Here is a 23,432-nt window from a genome sequence, read left to right on the forward strand (position 1 = left end):
AATGTTCAGAAACTAACCCAGGACACATTTATTGTTGTTCGTAAACTGAACGAGTTAATCAGGTTGTAGTCATATGTTATTATTCTTTCTACCCTAGTAGCCGGTGGGTGAATACAATCAGCTGACGGGTCGTTTCATTTGTATATAACTGTCTACTATCATTTCTCATGAGCAACGTCATTGATAGGTTTGCGATTTATATACTTTTCGGTATTTCTGCATAAAAATAGCTTATTAGTATTGAGCTATAGTGCAAAATCTGTGTTAGAAGATAAATCGATGTTACGTGCCCAATAACAATTACTAAACATATAGAATCTATTATATCACTAAATAAATATCGTGTAAGAATTAACGCAAAAAAAGTAAGAAAAATCAGATGTTATTGTAGATCATGTTTTAAATTTGAATTCTTCAGCAAAAATTGAGCCCGATGTTCATAAACTATGATCTAAATCTCGATCTGGGTTAGGATCCGCAGTCAGCTGATATACCCAATCCCGAGTTATAGTTTCCGAGTCCTAATAACATCAGACCAAAATATGTCATTAGTCCACAAACCTATTGTGCTAAATAGATCCACTGATATAAATGAATCTCAGCCACCTAGGTTATAGAATTTAAACACTAAATTAAACATCTTTAAAAAAAGCTAGATGAGATAGTGTAACTACATACACTTTCAAAATAACGAATGACATAGAAGAAACATTAACATAAATTACCAAAAAATCCAATAGCCGCATGGGGCACCTACACCACAAAAAGATACCTATCCAAAATTTCATATTCAAAGAACTAAAACTAAATATTTTCAACAAAATTGATCCAAAGCTTTAGGGTATGATCTTATAAATGGTGGAATACTTCAAAAGGTTATATGCAAAGTCATACTAGCAATTTTGCAAATATATAATGCCATCCTAAGACTCAGCTTCTTCCTACATTAGTGGAAGTTGTTCAAATAACAATGATACTGAAACCTGGGTAACAACCAAAAATTATCATAGATCAATAAGCTTGCTACCAGTTCTGTCAAAAGTCCTCAAAAAGCTACTAGTTAAGAGACTCATTCCAATAATAGAAAAAAAAACAACTCGTACCTAATTTCCAATTGATTCCTTCAACGGCATGGGACTATCGAACAAACTCATTGAGCTGCTAAACAAATCAGCTTGATCTAGAAATCAAGGATATTGTTCGACTGCATTTTTAGATATAATCCAAACCTTCGATAAGGTGTGGCAGACACGCATGCAATGTAAACAAAATAAACTAGTATCACATCAATTCATACAATATCTTCAAATCTTAATTGAAAGAAATATTCTTTCGGGTATAATATCGGAAGGAATCACAGAACTGTACCCAATCAAATCAGGGGTTGTCCAAAGTAGCGTTTTTGGTTCCCTATTTTATACACGGCGATGTACATAACCATCGCAACATTTGCAGATGAGACATCTTTGCTTGCATCACATTCAAACACAGCATCTAAATATCGTCAATGGCATCTCAATAAACTAGCAAAATGGTTCAAGACATGAAAAATTAAAGCAAATGCAATGAAAAGTGTACATGTAACCTCCAGCCTAATGAAATATTCGTGTCTAATGGTCTTGTTTAATCAATCCCTCTTACAGAAAAATGAAGTAAAATAGTTTGGAATTCACCTAGATCGAAGGTTAACATGGATAACTCATATATTTATGAGAAGGAATCGTTAGGCGTGAAACTGAAACAGTACTATTGATTAATTGGCAGACAATCCTAACTACTTACTTATTGTTGAAAGTTGAATAGATTTTGAAAAAAGGGAAAGAATAAAGACACTGAAGACGATAACATTTTTATCTAAACGCACGTCAGAAAATATAATTGAGAGTTTTGGTGTAATGGTATAGTGTAAAAAATGTGCAATCTAACAATTATTTCAAACTAGTTTTTGTCAAAGCCGGACAACGTCTTCTTAAATACGTATAAACTTATGTAAATTAGTCAACTCCATCAACGCCAAGAAATATAGCAAAATACATGATGAAACAAGATTATGGATGAGTAAAATGTGTTTTTTTACGCAAAAGGAATACGAGGACTGGCTATTAAATAACGAGACTGCGCCCAAGATGGGTGGAGTAAAAAACGAGTAGTGCGTTGGGTATCTAGATATCTTGTCTATGCACGTCCCAAATCACGCACAGCGATTTATCCCCCCTCAATTTTACTTGGCCAGAAATCAAGAAGTTTTCATCAAAGAAGAATGTCCAGCGTTAGATGAAAAATATTATTGCAAAGAAACATTTAAGTTAAAAGACAATTGTACTGTTGAATTGTTAAATGGACGCTCTGCTGAAAATTGTGTTATATAAATCTCCAAGAAACTATATTAGAACAAGTGACAAACAATGAACTCTTAGTCATTCCAAATTTAGAGACTGAAATGATTTCCAAATGTGTTTCGGACCGTTACTTGAAAATAAGTTATCCATCAATTATAAAAATTCCAAATAACTGTAGTACTTAAATAGAAAGTGAAATTTTCTCAACCAACATATAAATTTAAAAAAGGAAAATCGTTAATATTACCAAAATTAAACTTTTAAATAATTTAAATAATAAAATTTATAAATCTCCAAATTTAACTTAACTAGACTTTGAAAAATTATATGAAATAAACAAAATTGCTAGAAATATAAAACCAATTCCTGAAATTTATAATCCACAAAGCCATGTATCAATAGGACTATTTACAAAAATAATAATAATTTGTATAATTTTAATAATATTATGGTTAATTCGAAAACATAAAAGAAAATTCGTAAGAAAACAGAAATTTGAAGAAATTGAAGAAAAGAAGAAAGAAGACATTGAATTAGAAGAAGGAAGTAAACAAAATATGAAAAATATTTCTGTCGTTTTTAGCTCTTAGGGATGGAGGAGTTACATGGAGAAAATTCCAGAAGATTATTTAAATAAAACGCAATAGGATCAAATATCATGAACACTTTATTTTATTATAAATACAAATGTTGTGAATAAATTTTTAATTTGAATGCGTTTTTTTCTCGTGCCGATAACCATGTGTGACGAAAAACAAAAGCAACGTAGCAATTTCAAGTTTTTCGGTAAATTGAAAAAAACTCCGACTGAGTCCTATAAATTGTTGCAAGAGGCCTATGGAAACTATTCTCTATCTCTTGCGCGTATTTTTGAGTGGTGTAAGCGCTTCAGTGAGGGCTGACAGAGCACTGAAGATGACCAGCACCCAGGTCGCCCTGTGACTGTTTCATTTCCGGAAACAGTGACCAAAATCAACCAAATTGTGCGTGCAGATTGTTGATTGAGCATCCATATGATTGCCGAGGCTGCAAATGCCGATAAAGAAATGGAAAAATTTTACTGGTAAAATAATAAACGCAGAGTAAAATTTTAATCATTCGAAACAACTGGTTCTGATAATGCGGGAAAATTCATCGACAGAAAATATCGACAGTTTTCTCTTCATATGGTGAATAGATGTCGATCATTTCGTACCATTCCTAGATAAGAGGTTTATTCGCAGATCGGATAATTCCATCGTGATAGATTGGTACAGGAAACCGTGTAGCTCAGGTAGATAACTGACGTTTTTTTTATTTAAACTACTGTTTAGCACATCATCATCCAGTGATGGACACCTTACTAATAATATAAACTCCAATTCTGCGTCAATCAGTGTATGCGAATTGTCTCAAGAGGCTTCTCTTTAACGAAGATATGGCTGTCGAAATTTATTAATATTCACTCACTGAGCTCATTTTTAGCGCCTACATAATGCTACCGTTATCAAAGTATATTTTTGATGATCTCCCTCATCGAAACACAAATCGTCAAGTGCTGTTTGCTGTCAACTGTTTATTTTACTGAATTTCTCACTGAAATTGGCCAAAGTGAATCTTTGATTGTAAACAATAACAACTGCTCCCCTGTATGGTGCACGGCGTTGACTTTATTTCCTTAAGATCAGACAATTTTTGGATATAAGGAGCGGTTTCAGACCATGAAGTATGTTTGTCTTGCAACCATTGTTCGTTTTTTATTATTCGAGATGGATACAATCCACGACTTAAATAGTCTCCAGGATTACTCTTTAATGGAACATGCTTCCATTCACAGTAATGGTAAATCTCAGGCTTCACCTATACGATTTCTCTCAAAAGTTTGTAGTGGTGATGGAGTTGATTTTGATCCGACCAATGATAATAGTTGAGTAAGTCCAAAAAGTTACATTTTGAAAAATTGACATTTAGAGATTTAACAATCTTCTTAGCTAGCCGACTTGCTACTATTGCACCACACAGTTCCAGGCGCGGTAATTATTGAGGCTTTATTGGAACAACCTTTGCTTCAGCACACAATTTCACTAAAATTGTATTTTGATTGTATTTTGATTGACGCACCATATGCGATTTCAGAAACATCCGAAAAACTATGTCGACTGAAATCGAAGCCGTGGAAAAAACAAATTGTAATATTACTAAATCGTTAAGAATGGAAAGCTCGACGCGAAGTTTGAGGATGATGGAGGATATTGGATCATCGCATGAGGTTTTTTGTAAACAACGTACTTGTATAATGATTTTGGCGATGATAATGCAAGGTTGTGAGAGATCCAATGAATTAAAAACTTGAGCAGTTTCTGAAAAAAATCTTCTTTTAGTTATAATACCTCTTTTAAGAAATTCATGAATTTGTCAGTTGATGGATTCTACATTAAGCCTAGAGTTGTAGCATTGTCATTACGACCAATATCGAGTACATTTTTAGTTAGAGAAGACGCTATTAATAATTTCTTGGTCATTAGATGCCCATTTTCGTAAACCAAATTTGCCAGACCTCAGGATATATATGATTGTTTTGATAATTTATATGGCTTTTTAATAGAACTTATGATGGGATCAGTCGATTTTGCTAACTGAAAAAGATATCCTATAGCTATAGAGGCAGATGATGCCTGACCATATGTTACAGTATTCAGATAGAAAACTTGAAACGAATCACTAACAGATGAACGCCAAACTATATGTTGCAATGATCTTTGGATTTCAACTAGCAATACCTGCCAGTACACTGTTGCTATGTCTAATAAAAGGACATAAATATGAGTACGGAATCTCAAAATGATTGATAGAAGATTATTTTGAATTGTGGGAATTAGTATCATAGTTCTCACCTATGACAGGAGTCATATGATTCAGCTCAATTACATATTGAATCATAATTTCACGATTTCGTTCGAGTTTTCTTTCCACTAAAGGCAATAGCTTTTGATAGCTTGTTACCTATATCTACCGTCTTCCACAAGAAACAATACTATATTTTTTCCTACCACACCGAATGGGAGATTTAGAAATTGATAGTAATGTAGCTCAAAATTTTGCGGTCCACCAAATCCACCAAAATTTTGAAAATGGTCTATGAAACAAAAAAGTTTGGAAACCAATTATGTAGAGGACTCTACAGTGGAGACGTCTTAAACTTCTTTTTATAAAACTTCAATCAAAGCGTATCGATTATATCTTTTTCTGTTAGCAACGGAACCAATTTCATTAAACGTGGGTACTAATTCTAGGACATATTTCTTATTGAAATTACATTTCGGATGTCACCCATTAAAATTAAAATGTTCTTTCTGCTCATCTTCCACATTTTAATGAACTAAGAATAAAACTTTCTTTTATCGAATTGTAGGTATACACAACAGAAGAAAATTCAGAAAATGCACAATATTCGACTCTTTAAACTAATTTTATAATGAAATAAATTACGTTGAAAGATTGTGTCAGAAATAATGAAGAATAAAAATACAATCACAAATGGGTTCTTTTGTATACGTTATAGCCTAGAAAACTAACAAAAGTATTACTTCGGTGAATAACAGTCGTAAAAATAATAATTTTCAAATGAATATTAAGTTTAAGTATTGAAAGTGAAAATAAAACTTTAGTTTCATGCATCTTCACACTTGTTTTCAGTTCTCTCGAGATTTCTCACAAACTACCAACTAAATTATGTACTGGATTATGTATGGAATTGATATTGTTCAGAATCAGCTCAGAAAATATTCTGTTTAAAGATGATTGTGATGTGACTCCATTTAATTTCACATTTTTTATAGAAGATAAAATTTGGAGGATCAAGATTACAACTTAACAACTTGTATATGTAAAATCGTTAGAGTAAAAATATTATTACTTACAAAACTGTCTAGTTCCTTGGAGACATTAGCTGTCTAGTTCCTACTTATAACTGTTAAACATTTCTACCATATGTGTGTTAAATTGTTTGAAATGAGGGACTTCAAATTACGTAAATAATCACTTAATCAAACATAATTTATGTTTACACTCGTAGTGAGTGTAGTATAATATCTGCCGAAGGTTATGATGAACGTGAATATTCAATTTCTATTATTATTCTCATCATATCCGCTTTAATTATCCTCCTTATATTCAGCTATTATCACCCTCCTCTCCTTACTATGTACTTTGTTATATATCCTCTTGTTGACAGCTTGTTTTTTAACCGGCTCCACACTATACCACCTTAATTTTCACTCATCTATCCGCTCAATCTATGATGGTGTACATTTTTTATTTTTAGAAAAAGGCATGCAAAACTATCGTCTTCTCCGCACAAACCACACAAATTTGACTCCACCAAGTTGAAAATGACAGATAACATCATCGCAATTCATTCGCTTTTCATAAAACCCAACAAAGCTTTCATGCTATGGACAATCGATAGAATTATAAATATATATTCAAGATAATCTGAAAACAAAAAAATATCAAACGAGAAACGAGAGAAGGCCTCGCCACCTCAAAATTATTTTGTGTTTTGGTGTCGATTATATATAAGGTGTTTCTACTAACCCGTTCAATAATTCCACTCCCTATTCACACGGTAGTATTAAGTCTACGAATGTTTATACTGAGAATAGAACTACCCTATTATACCTCTCGTTTTTTCTTGTGATTGTTTTCATGTTTCAAAGTAATTAAGTAAGTTTAGAATATACCAACTACGTTAATTAAAACTGTCAAAGCTATAATTGTGATTGGAGTTCGAAGATGGATGGCCTATAAAAGCAGTGGCTTCTTTACAGTAAAAAACATGAGAGTAAATGTTAGCAAGAAAGGCACATAATTTCCTCTCTATAACAATTTAATATGTATTGAGTTACACACATGATGAAATAATTTTCATGGAACAGTAGACAATCGAATTAAATATCTTGAACCATTGATAACGGAAACGTATACTTAATTGAGTACATTTTTTCAATCGACAATGTTTCGTTTTTCCTTCCATTTAAAACAGAAATGCAATAATATTTTATAAAAGAAATTATTTAGATAAACAACTTTGTCAATGGAAAATCTATAGAACTATATGTAGATATTATGTGGAAGTATAGGTGATAAAGTTTCCTACGCGACAATGGATCATCTTAGAAATCGTCGCGTGGTGCTCAGTCAATACATATAGTTTTTAGTACTGTCAAAAATAATTATTCTTCTTCATGTACATATTACGACCTAAGACCGAAAACATCAAATAGCCATTTTAAACATCCACAACGGATTGTGGATCTTTCAGAACATCCACATCGTGACGGAGACGTTATGGCTGTGGCTGTTTAAAACTGCCACTGTCGTATTCAGTCTTCGGAATTCAGAACTTTATTTTTTCAAATTTATGCCAAACCATTTTCATTACGGATGTCAAATTTTCCCATTCAAATTGAATGAAAATTATTATTTTTATAAATGTTAAGTTAGTTAGGAGGACAGATCTGGTGAATATCGTGGGTAGACAATCAATTCAATATTCGTGAATTTTAGAAGGTGCGTTGCTATGATGGAAAAGCACTGTCTTTTACTTCAAATGCTGTCGTTTTTACAATTTTTTCATCCACCTCCTCAAGCAGTGATATATTCGTGTATTTGTTTCACGTTTGTAAACACAATTCCATGACTATCTCAAAAAACGGTCGCCATCATTTTTCCGGCCGATGGAAACGGATTTGCCTGTCTTGACTGTTTTTTCGTTTCAGGAGTGTAGTAATGAATCCAGGTCTCTTCTTAAGTTATGAATCAACCTAAAAATTCGACAAATTTTGCTTAAACCGCGTCAATAAAGCATGATAAATATTCATTCGAATACGATTTTGGTCCAAGTGAGGAAACTCGACGACCAACTCTCACCGAGCTTATGCATGCATAATTCTTCAAGCAGTATATGGCATATTAATCTTTTTTTATTGGCGATAGCCTCTTCTGTATCTCCAACTTTAATCCGACGTCGCCCGATATCATTTTTTAGTAAACTTTTTCGATGAGATTGCTGCTTGTTGCTGTTCCGAAAGATCGTCTTAAGTCAAGATGATATGGCCACGTTCCAATTCAGCAGCTCAAAATTTCTTTTTCGTTAATGATGATACAGAATCTTCGTGCACATTCTAATTAATGACAGCTCGGTACTACATTTTTTCCGTTTTTAAAAAAATCTTCACAACTATAGTCAAGTATAAACTAATTGTTCCAAATGGCTGAGAATCTGTGAACGTATGCGGAAATATATTTCCCAATTTATATTGAAAAGTTTTTTTCAGAAACCATCCATATTTCCGTTATATTCTTGTTATATACAGTTATTTGTGATGCATTTTGTTTGTATAACTGTTTATTTACAAAGTGTTAGATATTTCTTCAAAACTATATTTTATTCGAAGGTTTGTCTTATTTTTGACAAAACTGAATGTGGTTGAAAATTAACATGATACATGGAATACAGATGTCATTTTTTGAAGAACTGATGAAGACAAAATTCATTTATGGCACTACTATTATTTATATTATATAAAATAAGAATAAATAAATGTTAGATTTTTTTAAAAACTGGGAATTTGGTTTATCATACAGCTTTGTTAAAAGAGACCGCTAGCTATTATTAATAAGATTTCAATTCAATCCCACAAATTAGTTATCAAATTTGATTAACCTGAGTAGACGGTGTGACTCTTCAACATTGAGAACTTATATAAAAACTCTAAGGCTATTCACTAATTTTTATTTGTCAAATAATAACTTCTATTTTGGAACGAAACTATAATATTTCCTCTAATTTTTAGAACATATTAGTAGGAAGTAGAGAATTATTATTAGCGGGTCTTTAATAAAAATTATAAAAAAAATGTCTACCTGACGAAATCCAAAGTGTCACCAGTTGTCACAAACATTCCTCATAAATAATATTTATTGATAATAAAATTATCAATATATAACTTCATATTCGAAAATCAATAGATAGATAGCGTTAAAAATTATAATTCAAAAATAACAAAACATTATCGTTCCTACGTAAACATACATTGTGAAACACAATATAACAACTAAACATGCATACAAATTTTGATATCAAACTTGAGACATTAAACAAGTATAGGTCAAAAGAAAACACAGATGTTCACATCAGCCTTGAAGAGGTAACGTGTGTTCATTAATCTTCTATATTTATAAAAGAGGATGTCCTGACTTACTAACTGGCAGACTGATTCATTCACTCATCAACGACCAGCCAAGGCTATTAAAGATAGAGACATGAAATTTTGAGGGTATGTTTGTATCGGTGTGTAGAGGTACGCTAAGAAAGGTTTTTGCGAAATTTCGATTTTAAAGGGGTAAATTTTGATTTTAAAGGGATAAAACAAGGTATGTTTGCAAAATTGATTTTTTCGTTTTTCTCGGCTGCTAATTGACTTCGTTTTTGCATCAAAACATTCTCCGTACAAATACCTAAAAACCAATTTCCGCGATTTGCAAAATTCGACTTGGAAATGGTTCAAAGAGTTGAACAAAAATTTTTATAACGGAACCATATATTTAGCAATTCTTTATGACGAAATTAGATATCAAAGCGAATCTTGTTTAGAAATGGGTCCCGTGTGAATATCTAAAAACTAATTACTCCGTTTTTGGAAATTACTTTTTGATTTCTTTAAAAAGGATTAAATTTGAAATTGTTGTTCAAGCGTTTTACGCAGCTTTCTTTATTACACTTCTAAATTGAATTAATGCATAGAATACATAAGTCATTTCGCATTGAATTATCCCTATATTACGCGAGGTTCAATAAACCGCGGGCGAGGCCGCGATGGGTATTGCTAGTTTATTATGAACGATCTCGTTTTCATTGCACCAAAAAAGAAACTATAAATTTGCATCAGTGTAAATAAATCTGTCGATAATAACAGCGGGGAGGTCCCATTCAAAAATTATTTTACTCTATGATGTTGATAATATACTGTATACATTTTTCTCAATGATTCAAATGATCTGAGTTTTATTTACAAATATTTTTTTGGTATTAAGATTTGCCCCCATATTAAGTACATCACGCTTTTGCCGATCTGTTCGTTATTTGTATAATTACCTTCCTAGTCGCCATACCTGCCATGTATGCCATAGTACGGAAAAAGCTGAAACTTTCAAGGGATTCTATGAGTAGCGTTCCCCGTAGATTGTTCACTTTATCCATACAGTCTCGGGGTTCTAATGAGAAATCAAAGCTCAAAAAGTGATATTTATTCGTTTTTACATTCGAACACCTGAATAAAATACTCTAGTCATATGAATATTCATTAGTTATGATTTCAACAATTTCTTCTATCAATTCTATGCAAATTTCCAGATTACGTTCCAAATAGACTTAACTTGAAATATGTTACATACTAAAATAGCATTTATACATATTCTGAAAAAAAACCAATTGTTACAAATTTCAGTTTTGTTTATTTCTTACGATTTTGAACATATTTAGACACAAGATGTCGCAACTACTTCCTTTCTTCTTGTTCTTTGGGGCTTGACTGCTGTAAGTATTGTAGTATACTAGAGATTGCGGCTATTTGGGTTCAGGTAAAGTAACTCAAGTTTAAACCAGACCAATAATAGGGAAACTTAACAGGTAAATGAGTTCATCCGTATATAATTTATTTATAGGAACAATTTCCTGATAATTCCAAAATTTCCACACTTCTCCCAAGGTTTCCACAGTATATATTTCCTAATTTATAAATAATTTATTATTTATTATACTTGCTATTTGTTCTTTATCTGTTCTTATTTCGTATTTTAATAGTTTTCTTTGGCTTTGAATATTTTATGCCAAATCTACCTAAAGTATACTTTCATCCCTTGTAACTTTAATTCCTTTTTAATATATTATTTCTCAGTATTCAACTTTTGACTCTGACGCGATTTTATATAAAATGTACAAAGTAGTATTATGTCATTACATACTTATTAAGCTAGATTTTAGTTTGGATATCAGATTTATTTTTTTGAAAAGTAATTGTTTCTGCTTAAATCAAAATTATTTTGTTTAATAAGACAAAGAAATTTTCTAACAACGTAAACGGCGAATTTAATTTATTTAGCTGACGTATTCAGATAAAAGAATTCATAACTATTAGTAACTATTAGCTCTGGAAGTTTTCGAATAAGTTGTCATAAGCAGTGTCAACTTGAGGAACAAGAACTACACCAATACACCAGACAATTTTTGTTAAAATATAACGCATTTTTTTTTTCTTTCTGGAAATATGACTTATTGTATATCTTTTGATTAATTTATTTGCTTAGAAAAGAACCAGTACGGCTCAATAAATCTTTATAGCTTGAAATATGAACAGCAATCGGTAGAAATTCGATACGTAGTATACTGTAGTCAAAGGATCATTTGATGTTACCAATATATGATGAAAAAAAAAAAGTTCTACAGACACGAACATTTCACAACCTAATTTTGTCGTTTAACAAAAAACGAGATTATATGCTATTGACGATTTAGGTTTCTATACAACAATATATTACATTTCATTGGTGATAAATATAAAAGAATAACGCTGAAATTCAAATTCGATATTCCAAATAACAGATTTTGAGTAAAAATTGTTGAAACATTTTACTCTCGAATGGCAGGGTCGTTCTTTTAATTTAATTTTGAAAACTTCACCTGTAAACGAGAGTAAATGATGAATTAATTAGTAACTGGAACTTTCGGGAAAATTCGCAGTGACACGTCCCCTTAAAGCAAGAGCTCTAATCGAAATCAAAACGATTAACCGAATGATTGAACGATATTTCCAGATGGGAAAAGCTGAGATTAAAATATGAAATTTCTCTCGAAAAACGTGGGGCCTTCTTACCGGTTTTTCGTTTATTTCGATATTTCCAAATTAAAAAGAGAAAAATTTAAAAATTTCATCTCCATATATTTTGTTTTATAAACAATTTCGAACAGAATTGCTGATATGTAGAATTCAAATCTTCAAAGTACGCCACAAAAACTGTATACTGAATGTAACTATTACTTGTTATGTGTTTTAGGCAGATAAGGAATAAAATGGAACTACTGAAACTTTTATAAAATCCATGAGGCTGCATACCGGGCTCTAGGGTATAATGACATAAATATATTTCGGGAAAATTTTCATTTGGACAAATCAACACTTTCAATATAGTTAAAAATATTTTATCGAAGATGAGAATATGAATATAAATTAATAGCCAATAATGATTATTGCTCATTTTTATCCCTAAAAAACAAGCAACTATTGGAAGTTTCAATTAACCTTGTCGTTATAATTACGACTGTCTGCTCTTTTCATAATTTTATTATCCTTCTTTGTTGTTGGAAGAGGGAAAGGTGAAAAATTTTCGACAATATTTTCCTCAGAAATTTATTCTAGGATGTGAATTCATGTGAATTCATGACAGCTGTTTGGCATCAAGTCTCTAATAACCATTCTCTACTTTCGACCTCAAAAATATGTTTGAAAAATTGGAATAAACTAGTAAAATTTTATCCGGAGGTAGATGTTTCACACTGTATATTATAATGAATACTCAGTTTTAAACATAAAGATTATTTAAACCTTCCGTATAGTAGTATTGCTGGCGGAAGTGAGAATAGACAGCAAAAAAGGAGAGAGTAGGTGAATAATCGGGAATTTAGAAGCACAAATATCACCATTTAGGAACTTCTTAGAAGATAATTAGCGACGTAAAGCTAATTCTATTTTACTTAAAATGTTAGTGGTATATAACTAATTTTTTTTTCTTATTACAGGTACTTGAAGACGAAGGACAAAAAATCCCAACACAAGCAGATGTACACATATAGAGTTGATCTTTCGAATGATCTTCTTCTAACAATTCTCTTCAAATGGCTCTAAACCAAAGTCTGAATATAAGTTTGTATGTAAATGTCAATATATGGTCAATTAGTGTGTAAACAATGATCCTACGTATAAATCAAAACAGAAATTGTCCATAACTATATTGACATGTATTTATCTTTAATTGAAGAGGTTTTAATGACAGTACTGAAAATATATAGGATAAATACAAACATCGCGACTCAGTTAACCAGAAGAGAGTACAAATTCATATTTAATTTTATACTTGTATAATATAGAGATATACACCTACAAAGGATTTATCCTACATATTTTTAGTGCACTCTTTAGAAACACTGAATAGAAGTTTCTCTTCGATATCATATATTTAGTTACCTCAAAAAACTTGTTTATTTAGATATTTTATTTATTCACATATACTCTCAAAAAATATTCAATTTCTTAAAAAAATTGAAAAGGACTGATGGGAATATATGTTTATCTGTTGTGATATTCCGTTAAAACTTATTATAGTTCACATTTTAGTATTATCACTTCTTCAAAAATCCATTCAACATTAGCTCAACTATATCTGTCACCTCTTATAACCCATTAACAATTTGTGGATGTGTACGGAAACAGTTTATTACCTTCTGCATATAATAAATGTAATCACTCTTAGATTTTTTTAAAAAATAACATTTCAAATAGTATGATGGTTTCTGAAATGACAATATTTGCAGATATTTGAAAATAAATTCACTAATACTATGATAGTACTGTTAAAAACAAAAGTATGGAAAAATCTTTTCTAAATGAACTATATATTTAAAATCGCTAGAATGGACAAAGTATGTTAATACTATTAGTTGCACTGAGGCGTTTTAAAACCAATAAATAAAACTGCCAAAAAAATTAGATTGAATGCCAGGCTAGATACAAAATGAACAATCGCCAAAATATGTGATAGAACTGAAAAGCCGTGAGCAGCAGAGCTCCATCACGAAAGTCGAATTTTTCGTCGAATGAAGAATTTAACTAATACACAAACAAATCTTTCAATAGACCCGGTGGTCTCGAACCCTCTTGTTCAATTCCAATTGACAACAAAGAAAAAATTGTCATAATGACAACAAATTTCGAAAATGGGAAGTAAAAAAATCACCCTAGCAACGATCATACTCGTATTATTCATTAAATAGGAGGCGGTCCAGTTCAACAATTACAACGAAAATGATTTCGGGCGTTTTGTGCTAGAGCTGAAGGAGAAAACTTTGAACTTGAGAAAGACAATTCTTCAACATCACCTCTACTTGCATGCGAAGTTTGAACCCTCTAGTAAAACTTTTTCTGTCTGTCAGTGAAATTAAAAATTTTTATTTCCATACCATGGATAATTTAATTTAAAAAATTCGTTTTCAAGTAAAAGTCGAATAATCGAAGACATGTTCTCACCAATGCAATTCAATAATTTTATTAGTTTTTTAGCGTACGGACATGTTTTTCGATCGCTGTGTTATCAATTGTACTCTGGCAAAAACAAGATGAAAGTGAAAGAATATGAAACCAATAAAATGAGTTAGTAATAAAGTATAAAAACTGGTTATTATATTCCACTTCCTAGAGTAATAAAAATAGAATCCTCAAAAATAATCGGAAGAAAAACGTAATACATAAGATGCCAAAAGTATGGACGTATTACAACACACAATATGTCTACAACATATTGTTGTAGACATAACAATATGCCACAAAAGCGGTGGACCACACAACACTACAGCCTGCGGAAAAAACAGCAACATTTCAGCTGAATGTACTTGATGCACTAACTGTGAAGGTTGTGTGTTCTACCACAAACTTTTGAAACCAAATGAAGCATCACTTGCAATCCAATCGAACCACTATGGCAGTACCAATTCTTCATACTCAACATCAAAGATAACAACTCATAATCCATGCTAATATAACTAAAACCAACACTGAACAAATGACAAGATATAAATAGCATAATGAGCAAATTCATAGAAGAGTTTAAAAACATATTTCACCAACTTCTTCTACAGAACAGCATAGTTTTAGATATGCTAACCATGCTTGTGAGTAGAATTCAATAGTTTTATTAAAGCGGCACAATGGAATGTTAATACACTACTACAACATAGAAACGAAGTCGAAATATTTCTACTCCACAATTAATTAATATCGTATCTGATAAGTAAAAAACCTTTGACAGATAGATCCTACTTCAAGATTCCACACTACACTACATACTCTACTAATCATCCAGATAACAATACCCATGCTGGTTGTACCATACTAATCAGATGTTCCTTTTACTATCTAGAACTACCAATATATGAATTCGACAATATACAAGCCACAAACAGAAAAGTCAAAACTTATGAGTTAACAATGGTATCTTTTTACTTTCCACTCCGTCATAATTTGAAGAAAGAAAACTTCAATAATCTCTTCGAGACACACTACAATAAAAGGAAGGGTTCTAGTAAGAAGTATAGAAGAAAAGCATTATCAATGTTATCAACCGAATATACTACCTATTGGCCGACGGACTCCAATAAGGTTCCTGATTTACTAAATTTATTTATAACTAATGGCATTTCATCTGAGTATATGGGGTTATAACAAACTATGACCTCTAATCTAACCACTCTTCTATAAGAGCAACATATCATCATCCATAAAAAACCAAACCGAAACCTATACAACAGCGAACAAATTGGTTTGAATATCAATCCAAACTAGAAGAAGACATTAAACCGCAAAAAAGACGGCAACGGAAATGAAGCATTAACAACATTATCTAGTACCCTTAAAGAGGCAGTAGAACATGTCACACCAGAAACAAATAATGGGAGGGACACGTTCAAAGTTCAAGTTGAGATGAAGAATCTGATAGCAGATAGAAGAAAAGCTAAGGCAAAGTGGCATAGAACTCATGCACCATCAGATAAAACAATACTTAACAGAATAAGTAACCAAATGAGAATAAAAATAAAAGGAGCAAAAGAAACATCTTTTACGGATTACATTACTGTCTTATCCGATTTGAAAACTCAATTTGGCAACCAGTCAAGAATCTAGGAAAAGCAAAAATACACGTGCCACGTATTCGGAACGAACTAGGATATAATATACAATGAGCTAGAAACGAAGGAGAAAAAACATCACTATTCGCAGAACACAAAAGTGTTTACTTCCAACAACAAAATACCTAATCCTGAAATAGGAAGAAAATTATCTGAAATGCCTCCAAACGTGTCAGCAATTAAACCAATAACGGCAAACGAAGTTCAATAGGAAATCGATCGCATTAATCCCAGAAGAGCTCGTAGCATAGACCATATAACCCCAAAATGATTGAAAATTAACAAGGAAATGTGTAATACTTATCACTCATATATTTAATGCTATTTTACGTTTCATAGACTGGCGAAAACTGCTGAAAGCTACATAAATAGTAATGATACCAAAACACAACAATACCCCAACACTGTCTCTTCATATCGTCCAATAAGCTTTCTGCCAACCCTGTCATAAGTTCTTGAACGATTATTACTACAAAGAATAAACTCAGACACAAACACTGAGCAATGGATACCACTACACCAGTTTGGATTCAGGAAGGAACATTCAACTATACAAGAAATCCACAGGATAAGCCACACATTGAATCAAGCACTAGAATAAAAAAAATACTGCACACCAGAGTTTTAAGACGTTATCCAGGCTTTCGACAAAAACTGTCTTCCAATTACATACTTCAAACTGTTAAAATCTTAGTGGTAGAAAGTTCAGAATCAAAATCAATGAAAGCACTTCATAGAAAATCTCGTTGCCTGCTAATATGAGCGTACGAGCATATACCGACAAGTGAATTCTCTTAACAGGTAGGCAGATCACTTCAAATCTTTTGAAGTCCCATGATCATGAAGAGAACGAACTTGCTACTATCTTCAGAAAAAGGTCACAGTTACACTATGTAACGATGTTGGCAAAATGCCAAAAATAAAATTGTGTTCCTCAAGTCTGGCGTGAAACCAGATGTCAGACGAGTAAAAAAATGACTGACTGGATGCAGAAACTATCGAAAAACCATCTTAATAAATATTGTAGACCCTCAATATTTTTTAAATTTCTTTTGGCATATAATAGCATATCTTACACCCGTAAGGATAGATACACATGAGGATTAAGTGAAAATATAATAGAATACATATTTCAAAAATAAATTGATAAAAATGAACCTATAAAAAGTGGTATTTGGAAGTAGATAGGTTATTTCAGATTAGGACTAATGGATAAGTAGAGCTCTATCACTCTTAAACGATTTTTTCAATAATTTGACGTACAAGATTATGTGCATTATCAGAATATTAATATTGGTTGCAAAAGTATTCAATTGTGGGATTCCAAAAATTTACATGTTAATATATAAACACTTTTTACCACGAATGTATGGTCAACATTTGATGTGATGTTATATGTCATTTTTTAATAGGTCCTATTCTACTTCAAGAACATCCACGCCAATTCCTAACACATATGAAATAAGTTCTATATTTTTCTATTTTGATGTGTTTTTGATCTCCACATGGAAAATAAAATATTCATAGGAATGAAAATTTATTGATTTCAATAAGCATCGAACTCGATAGTCCATTTCTTTGAATAATCCAATACTTTTTAATATTCTCCAATTATTTTACTTATAGTTCAGCCAAAAAATATTGCTGTGAGTCACTAGTAACGCTTAATTACAATCCAAATTCGCAATCTTCATGCCAGAAAATGTAAAACTGCAAAGTTCAAAAGAAATTTCGTAAAGTAATCATCAGTGAAAGATTTGAGTGAAATATGAAAATCTATTTTTAAATACCTAAGTATCTCGTAAACTACTAAGAATATGTGTAAAAGGCATAATTTAGAGATTGGATATTCTTAAAGAACCCATTTTAGTTTTATGAAAAATGCATCAAACACAAAATGAAAAATATAACTATAATACATCTAAACATACAAAAGTACCAATGAAAATTAGCGTAAGAAAACTGAAGAATAGTTTTCGAGTCAATTTTTGGGTTGGAAAGCTCTTTCAAAGATGAAATGTAATATGAGGTGACTGGCATATAAAATGAAATGAAATTTGTGAGTCATTTTAACAATAGTCATAAATATTTCAAAAGCTACTCAATCTTTCATGAATCAATTGTTGGGCTGATGTTATGGATTGAAGAAGATGTTTATAGTCGAAAAAATTTAAAAACAAATATAAAATAATTAAGGTCGGTGTAAGAATCATTATCCAATTGTCTTATAAAAAATCACTTGTTAAATTGATCATGGATAACAGTAATTCGACTTCAATAACTTTAGACCTACTGAATATACGTCAAACTATAGTTGTCTATTTGTAAGGTGTTAGTTATATTAAAGTCTATTTTCAAGCTACAAGATTTCCTATCTATGCAAGAAGATTAGAATGAAAGAAAATATGGTCTGTTGGTAACGCAAGAAATACACTCTTCTGGTATCAATATAATAAAACTAATACATAATTTGATGAATAAAAAAAATTTTGGTCCTACTGAATACTGGCTTCTAGAGAATTATATATTTACCGATTCCAGAGATGCACTGTATTATATAAATAAAAATATCAGACGATTCTTAGGGAGTGTAATAAAATTAAAAATCGTGTGAGTGTGTATCACAATAATTGAAAGGATCCTACAAAAATGCCCATTGTTTGATTGGACAAAATATTCCTACTACGAAAAATTCACCAAAAAATAACTGCTTGATATAAGGTTTTAATAAATTATTGTCAATTTCTGTATTATAAAATACTGCTTTAGTTCATTTCTAAATAAGATAATATTCTTTTGGATGCTAATAACTGATAAATGATGAAAAATGTTTATTTCATCAAAAACTGTTTTTTAAAGCAAGGAAATTATCCAATGCAAAATGGCATTAAAAAGATCCATTAAGTATTGTTGTATTGTAAACAGTTGAAGCCTTGATTTATCTAGGACTTACACATTTCAAATAAATCCTAAAATGTAAAAAATTGATATATCAGTATTCATAACATAATGTTCTATTTACATTCGTAGAGCAAAACAATGTCGTCAAAATATTGATCATGGTGCTTCTTGTACGTCGTTTAATATTCCTAATTAAAAGTGAATAACAACAAAAACGAGGTTAGATTTACCACAAAAGAAGAAAATTTTATTTTTACAAAAGCTCTTCAACCGATCTGCTAATCTAATTTGAAAGTTTGTTAAATTACAATTCATAATCGTTCGATTGTTCGTTTATTCCTGTACTTCCCTTTTAGGACATATTTATTGTTGAATGTCCGTTTGTAGTAATAATTCTCAGCATATTTGTCTTATATTAGTCCTTAGACCTACTCTTGATCCATAACTCACTCATGGAAATGATAAGAGATACGGAATATATTGAACAGGATCACAATTTTCCAACAAGCACTGATAGTACATAGAGCGGATGATTGAAAAAAGAATCATAACATTAATCAGGACATTAAAGAAATATTTTGTCCAAGAATATGTTCGTACAATTGGATAGCATGGTGCAAATGAGAGAAGTGTTGCTATTTTTAGTAAGATTACTCTCTAGTGATATGTTGAAGATCATGTAACAGTTTTTAGAATATTTTTGATAGTAATACTGTTTTTATTATCTGGAATTGTAATTTATTAAATCAGAAACTCATTTAATAAATATGGTTAATATAATCAAAATCACAATATTAGAATTAAGAACAAATATAAGATCAATATAAATAATTTGATTTTTTTAGAGCTATTATCACCAATATTCACCTTAACCTATATCTTCTGTATCATTTTACCAAGAACATCGTTTATATCAGTTAACTCAATCATTTTTACTATCTTGATATTGTAATCTTCCTGTATAGTCGGTGTTCTATCCCAATATATTCCATGTTGATAGTGTAGGTAGATAGATATTTTAGACAATTTTGAAATATTTTCGAATCTAGACATAAATGACAGTTTAGGTTGTGCTGATAGGTTGATAAATTTTAATTAAATTAGGTTTAATCAGCTTAATAGATTTAGGATATATCCTAGGAAGCAATGTACAAAGTGTAGCAATTTATTACAAAATAAAAGGATAGAAAAAAATGGAAAAGAGAGTCCGAATAAAATGATGCAATCCAATAAATATATTAATAAGCTAATAAATAATATAAAATTGAATACAATGTGAAAATATAAGAAGATAACTCATGAACAATTGGCATTTGGTATAAAACTTTTAAAAGAAAGGAATAATGCCATTTTTATGCCTACTTTTCTCCCATAAAACTTTCGTGTGAAGTGTGAATGGTTTATTAAACGTAAATGTAGATATAGGTTTGGTGTTAATTACATATCAACCTAGAGTTTTATGTTTCTAAATCGTCTTGATTTTAGGTATCTTCTTATTTATAATTAGTTTTTTTTTTATTTTTGAAAGACAGATAAAAATTTGACGTTTCTACCTGTGGCGGTCTTCGTCAAAATATCTCGAATGAGTTTTATAGTACCCGTATAAGAGCAAATTGTAACATATTTAGTTCATCTATTAATAATGAACTACAGTACCTGTGTAGGCTTTGAATATATTAGTTTTTCGCTCCTACAGGTTCATGGTGAAAATGAGCTCTTGCGATTATCTGCCATAAAAAGGCGTTTAAGAGCTAGGTTAACTAGAATGTATTCCTCCGCCTCACAGACTTTACACTCTTCCATTTCTACCAAACATAATCTCATTCACTGCTTTCTGAGGCGACAGAGACTGGAAGGAAGCTAATGAGAAGGTGTAGCTAGCCAAAGTTCTCAAAAAACTCTGAGGGGTGATCTAGCTAGAGTGCATTCCTTTCAGCTTCTTTCGTAACTCTTTCTCATAGGAGCATTATCCTAACCCACACAAAAGCAGTGTACCATTAAAAAGTGTTTGTGCTCCTTTCCTGTCGATTCTATTGGTCTCTTTATTTTCCTCGATTATATGCCCGGGAACACAGTTTAAAAAGATTAATACTTAATTTAAACCATTTAGAAAGCAACAGTGTTATTATTAAATGATATTTATTATTTAAATTAGTTATAAAGTGGCAATATTACGTTTAGTAAGAAGCTCTTCAACATTTTTTTTATTTCATTTAATACAGTAATGTATCCATCATTTAATAATTCAATAAATCTCAAAATTATGAGAAAAAACCTGCAAATGGGAATTACCTGTTTTATATTTTAAAAAGTAGTACCATGAATATAATGATAAATTAATATTACAATGAATATTGATCAATGGTAATAGTGTGAAAGTAGGCTGAAAAACTCTCAAAAGTGACATTAAATCGTAAGTTTCCTTGAAAATGCTGGTAAATACTCTAAATTTATGTGAAATACTCGCAAAGGAAATTCCTTTCCTTTTATTTTGAATAAATTTGTATATTCCGCGTCATACGTGAAACGTAATATGAAATTGTTTCTAATATAAATGACCGTTTCAATAATAACGAATATGTTGCCTAATTTGATATTATGTATATAGTAGTTTCAAATTGTTTAAGATGAAATTAACAAAAACTGCATTTTTAGGATGTATCCGATATTTTATAAAATAAAAAGAACATATCATTCTTAAGGATAATTATATAAAAATTAATGTGTTGTTGATCAAATAGTAAATGTTTTTATATTTGATTATAAACAATTAGCTTTATTATTGATTTCAAATACAACGGCGTTTACAAAAAGCTGAAAATATAAAATAACCTGATTTAAGACAACCGAAACCTTATCTCAAACAAATGAATCAGGGTTGACTATGACAAAATATACTCTCTCTTAGAAGACACAGTTATTTACAAATATAATAATTATTTTCCAAGTTCAAATATACAATAAATTAAAAAGTTTTCCACTGGTTGTTACCATGGTACTCATTATTTCAAGAACCAAGTTAAGAGAAAATGTTCTTTATATGATTAATTTTTTTCAATTCTTTTGGTTCATTTTGGTTCTGATCGTTTACTACAAACCTACCAATTCAATAAAAAGTTGGTACAAGTAAAATTGTAAAATGGTAAACAGAAATAGCCACTGCTATTTGAATAGATTCTTCAAAACATATTGAATTTTTTTATGTTACCATAATAATAGTGTATTATTCAAACGTGAGGTTTTTTATATCTTGTCTATCATTTACAGAACATTTATCTTGTTTTATGTGTATCATTTCTTTGATTAATAATTTTTGATAGTTAGTGTCATGAACTAAGATTTTTGTTTTTTTAAAATCAAATTCATGAAGTTCATTTTTTTCATGTTTATGTAGAGCAGTCGATGCATTTTTGGTGTATTTGTGACATTTATTCTGTTTTCTAAATATTGCATAATCATTCCTATATAATTTTTATGACAATTCAAACATGGTATAGAATTGAAATACATACATACATATTGAATAGAATATGTATGTATTTAACCTATGAAATAACGTGGATACATTTTATCGTCAACTATTCATAATTCCATTCTATTCCAGTTGTCTTTTTGTATGTGTTTAAATCAGGATTATTATTTATCTGACCTTCAAATTTTGTAGACGCTGTGTGGATAATAATTATTGAAAGAATGTCAAAACTGATTTCACATGGTGTTAATAAAAAAATTCAATACTTTATTATATTTATGCAGATTGTGATAAAGTTGTTTACGCTTGAATTCTTTTAAATGTGAAAGCATTTTTAGAAAAATCGCGTAAGTTAGTTCTAGTCAGTCTAGTTAAATACTGGACATACCTGTTTGATTAATAAATAATAAATAAAGATTAATTAATTGATACAAGTTTAATTTGTACATATGTTTCTAAATGTTGATTTTAGGTCTTTTTTTTAGTTTTTTTTAATAATTTTCAAAAAATAGATAAAAATTGACGTTTCAACTTAACTTCAGTTTTTATAATAAATAAATTGAAGGAATTTATATATATATATATATATATATATATATATATATATATATGCGGTTCCGTATATATTTATATATATATATATATATATATATATATATATATATATATATATATATTTAATTTAATTTAACCCCAACAGATTCAATAAATGATGCTGTAGGTA

The 23,432-nt window shown here is 30.5% G+C and overlaps 1 protein-coding gene across 5 annotated transcripts in view; it reads left to right on the forward strand.

Annotated features, from left to right (window-relative positions):
- The window catches only part of LOC130895760 (metabotropic glutamate receptor), a 406,290-nt gene extending 383,148 nt beyond the window's left edge, over positions 1 to 23,142 (forward strand). For 4 of the 5 annotated variants that reach the window (XM_057803314.1, XM_057803337.1, XM_057803309.1 and 1 more), the window contains one exon: positions 13,177 to 14,875. The gene's annotated coding sequence lies outside the window, so the exon portion shown is untranslated. Of the gene's footprint in view, positions 1 to 13,176 lie in introns of all 5 variants that reach the window. The other variant, XM_057803330.1, reaches the window with a different exon arrangement.
- The last annotated feature ends 290 nt before the right edge of the window (positions 23,143 to 23,432 follow it).

Source organism: Diorhabda carinulata, chromosome 1 (genome assembly GCF_026250575.1).
Source record: "Diorhabda carinulata isolate Delta chromosome 1, icDioCari1.1, whole genome shotgun sequence".
Classification (NCBI taxonomy): Eukaryota; Metazoa; Arthropoda; class Insecta; order Coleoptera; family Chrysomelidae; genus Diorhabda; species Diorhabda carinulata.